Raw genomic sequence first — 4,915 nt, 5'->3', positions numbered from 1 at the left:
AAGCAGTTCGTGGATGATGGGGGAAGTCAACGGATGCAAGACGTTGGCTCCGGCGTCGACCAGCAGAATGGTAACATGTGGCCATACACGCCCTCCCAACAAGGTGGAGTAAAGCCGTCATACTGGACGAAGATTATGTTGAAAAGTAGGATTTTCTAGCCAAAAGAGTGCAGAATAGTAGGTGTACTGGAATCCTTAATAAAACAAACCTACTTTGAGAAAAAAAATGTGTTGCATTATTTATCGAACGCCTCTCGCACGTGCTAAACCGGGACTCAGACTCATAACTTTATGTAAGCTCTGCTGCATACTGAACATTTCATTTAGGAAAGCTGGAAGTGGACTTCGTGATAACGAATTACACTCCTGGAAATTGAAATAAGAACACCGTGAATTCATTGTCCCAGGAAGGGGAAACTTTATTGACACATTCCTGGGGTCAGATACATCACATGATCACACTGACAGAACCACAGGCACATAGACACAGGCATCAGAGCATGCACAATGTCGGCACTAGTACAGTGTATATCCACCTTTCGCAGCAATGCAGGCTGCTATTCTCCCATGGAGACGATCGTAGAGATGCTGGATGTAGTCCTGTGGAACGGCTTGCCATGCCATTTCCACCTGGCGCCTCAGTTGGACCAGCGTTCGTGCTGGACGTGCAGACCGCGTGAGACGACGCTTCATCCAGTCCCAAACATGCTCAATGGGGGACAGATCCGGAGATCTTGCTGGCCAGGGTAGTTGACTTACATCTTCTAGAGCACGTTGGGTGGCACGGGATACATGCGGACGTGCATTGTCCTGTTGGAACAGCAAGTTCCCTTGCCGGTCTAGGAATGGTAGAACGATGGGTTCGATTACGGTTTGGATGTACCGTGCACTATTCAGTGTCCCCTCGACGATCACCAGTGGTGTACGGCCAGTGTAGAAGATCGCTCCCCACACCATGATGCCGGGTGTTGGCCCTGTGTGCCTCGGTCGTATGCAGTCCTGATTGTGGCGCCCACATGCACGGCGCCAAACACGCATACGACCATCATTGGCACCAAGGCAGAAGCGACTCTCATCGCTGAAGACGACACGTCTCCATTCGTCCCTCCATTCACGCCTGTCGCGACACCACTGGAGGCGGGCTGCACGATGTTGGGGCGTGAGCGGAAGACGGCCTAACGGTGTGCGGGACCGTAGCCCAGCTTCATGGAGACGGTTGCGAATGGTCCTCGCCGATACCCCAGGAGCAACAGTGTCCCTAATTTGCTGGGAAGTGGCGGTGCGGTCCCCTACGGCACTGCGTAGGATCCTACGGTCTTGGCGTGCATCCGTGCGTCGCTGCGGTCCGGTCCCAGGTCGACGGGCACGTGCACCTTCCGCCGACCACTGGCGACAACATCGATGTACTGTGGAGACCTCACGCCCCACGTGTTGAGCAATTCGGCGGTACGTCCACCCGGCCTCCCGCATGCCCACTATACGCCCTCGCTCAAAGTCCGTCAACTGCACATACGGTTCACGTCCACGCTGTCGCGGCATGCTACCAGTGTTAAAGACTGCGATGGAGCTCCGTATGCCACGGCAAACTGGCTGACACTGAAGGCGGCGGTGCACAAATGCTGCGCAGCTAGCGCCATTCGACGGCCAACACCGCGGTTCCTGGTGTGTCCGCTGTGCCGTGCGTGTGATCATTGCTTGTACAGCCCTCTCGCAGTGTCCGGAGCAAGTATGGTGGGTCTGACACACCGGTGTCAATGTGTTCTTTTTTCCATTTCCAGGAGTGTATATTGAACCACAGATATGGTTGCAAACATCATCTGTTAGAAGCCGAATACAGCATTGTTGGTAATATCTCTACTTTTACACGTAGATAGGAGGTATTTGTTTACGAGCGTGCGTGTTTGTAAGTTTACATTTCACTTTGGTGAAGTTACTTTCCTTTCATATCGACCTACCCTGCAGGTTTGTTTTGTTGTCACATTGATTATATCTGAGCGCTGATCGGTTGTCAAAAAAACGAGTACATCACAGGGGATTATCGTTTTGAGTAGATATTAGAACACTGAATGTAATAGAGTGGCAGATAATATCGAACACTAACGTAACTGTATTTTCTAGCCATTTTCACACAGTAAATGCAGAGGAAATAATCGAAGCCATCGACAGCACATTCCAGTGGCGCTTCGAACATCTGATCGATCTCTTGCGACGACAGACGTCAGGCAGTATGTAACTAGACAGACAACTGTCTCGGAAATGATCAGTGACATGTACTGCTTCCTGTTGACGTTGTAGCTCATTTCACTAAATGGCAAAAGCTATTACATTGACTCATTGCAAGAAAACGTTAAATAATTTATGTAGAAAGTAATATTAAATAGCTAAAATTTTCAAAGATGCCCTTCTTCGTTTGACATCGCTACTAGAGAAGTTGGTGTCAGGATAGGGCATAATTTGTAACTTTTTTGTTTATTTTCTTTATGCTTGACCATGAGTTCAGACAATTATTTTCTGCATTTGGTGTGTAAAATACATACATATACACGAAAAATAAGTGAAAAATGTTGACCATGAAAATGTTTAACACTAATATTCGGTTGACACCTAACACTACTGAGGAATCTCTTACTGTTGGTTTCCTTTTAACACGACATAAAATCGCGTTACAAGTAAATAATTCCCTTCTCGGATGCACTAATAAATTGTTTTCTGCAGTAACGATGTCACTTGGATTTATTGGCCCATTTTTTTCGACACATCGTACGAAGTAAACAATGCTTGCTGTTGCTGCTGTCTTAACGCTGGGGGTTTTTGGGTACCGGTAATGCAGTTACCAAAATACTTCAGTCAGTTGGCCAAATTGCAATTGGGTAAGTCGATGTCGATATACTGTCCCAAAATCAGAGAATTTTGTACCAAAATCATTTCGTCTTTTTTAAAGTACAAAGAACTACCAATTCACTTCTTTATTAGCAATTGCAAATACGTTGGGACGAAAATACCTCTACATACCTTAAAATGAGGATGGAATTGCTTAAGGCAGCTGATGAAAAATGGAGGCCTGAAACGGAAGCGTGATAATTTGGAACTGTTAACACTACACTATCGACTATGATTAAAAACAGAAATCAGTTTACCAAAGTGTTTGAGTGTAGAGATACTGCCTGTGAGAACGGCTAAATACGAAAATGCAGCCAGCCGGTGTGGCCGTGCGGTTCTAGGCGCTTCAGTCTGGAACCGCGTGACCGCTACGGTCGCAGGTTCGAATCCTGCCTCGGGCATGGATGTGTGTGATGTTCTTAGGTTACTTAGGTTTAACTAGTTCTAAGTCTAGGGGACTGATGACCTCATATGTTAAGTCCCATACTGCTTAGAGCCATTTGAACCATTTTTGAACGAAAATGCACAGAAAATTTGGCTTTCAGTACTTGAATTATAGCACCCGAAACCCATCATCAACGCGACGACGTTGACTTATTTTTCTGCCGTCGCCCAATAAAACTTTATCGGTCAAGAGACAATAATGCTCAGGAGAAAAAGTGTCTAAGAAAAGAGCTACGATATTGGTAGGATGCGGCCTGGATGCATCTGAAGAACTATCTTCGTATGTCATTGGGAAAAATTTTAAAACCGCTATGTTTTGCCGGCCGGAGGGGCCGTGCGGTTCTAGGCGCTACAGTCTGGAACCGAGCGACCGCTACGATCGCAGGTTCGAATCCTGCCTCAGGCATGGATGTGTGTGCTGTCCTTAGGTTAGTTAGGTTTAATTAATTCTAAGTTCTAGGCGACTGATGTCCTCATAAGTTAATTCGCATAATGCTCAGATCCATTTGAACCATTTTTTTGCTATGTTTTAAATATGTGAGAACATTATTAGTTAAATAACCAACGAACAAAGAAGGTGGGCGGATGTCCTCCGTGTACAGCGATTGGATTTACACCTTGGATAAACAATAAGAGATTTTTTTCCCCAAAAAATAACAACTCGTCGTATTTAATCAAGAACTATATTTTCAGTCTTATGACAACCCAATGAAATTGTGGTTTATTCATTTGAAAGTGTAATCATGTATGTTGTAGCATATTTGACAGATTTGCTCTGAAAAGATGAAATTATCAAAGTAACTGAAATTTTTGTACGATCTAAGAACATTCGTTATAGAAAAGGTAGCCGGCTGCTGTGGCCGACCGGTTTTAGGCGTTTCAGTCTGGAACCGCGCTGCTGCTACGGTCACAGTTTCGAATCCTGCCTCGGGCATGGATGTGTGTGATGTCCTTAGGTTAGTTAGGTTTAAGTAGTTCTGCGTCTAGGGGACTGATGACCTCAGATGTTAAGTCCCATACTGCTTAAAGCTATTTGAACCATTTTTTATAGAAAAGATACATTAAAATTTCAAATTACGTTATATCCATTCGGTTTAGCCATAGTCTTTACCACGGAATTTTTGTCAGATATTCGACTATTCTATTAAAATATTTTAGTGTACTGTGTTGTGATCAGGAGGCAACGGCCTTGCCGCAGTGAATACACCGGTTCCCGTGAGATCACCGAAGTTAAGCGCTGTCGGGCGTGCTCGGCACTTGGATGGGTGACCATCCAAGCCGCCATGCGCTGTTGCCATTTTTCGGGGTGCACTCAGCCTCGTGATGCCAATTGAGGAGCTACTCGACCGAATAGTAGCGGCTTCGGTCAAGTATACCATCATCGCGAATGGGAGAGCGGCGTGCTGACCGCATGCCCCTCCTATCTGCATCCTCCATGAGGATGACACGGCGGTCGGATGGTCCTGATGGGCCACTTGTGGCCTGTAGACGGAGTGGTTATGACCAGACAAACTACAGACTGGTCATAATTGCGGGTACTTTGATTACCCTGTGAGATGACTCATCTAAACAACAACTGATGAAATATTAG

General features: G+C 45.9%; 1 pseudogene; it reads left to right on the top strand.

The window, feature by feature from the left end:
- The first annotated feature begins 4,503 nt into the window (after positions 1-4,503).
- LOC126261241 (5S ribosomal RNA) lies at positions 4,504-4,621 on the top strand (annotated as a pseudogene).
- The last annotated feature ends 294 nt before the right edge of the window (positions 4,622-4,915 follow it).

The sequence above is a fragment of the Schistocerca nitens genome, chromosome 5 (genome assembly GCF_023898315.1).
Source record: "Schistocerca nitens isolate TAMUIC-IGC-003100 chromosome 5, iqSchNite1.1, whole genome shotgun sequence".
Classification (NCBI taxonomy): Eukaryota; Metazoa; Arthropoda; class Insecta; order Orthoptera; family Acrididae; genus Schistocerca; species Schistocerca nitens.
This window is presented reverse-complemented; position numbering and strand designations above follow the sequence as displayed.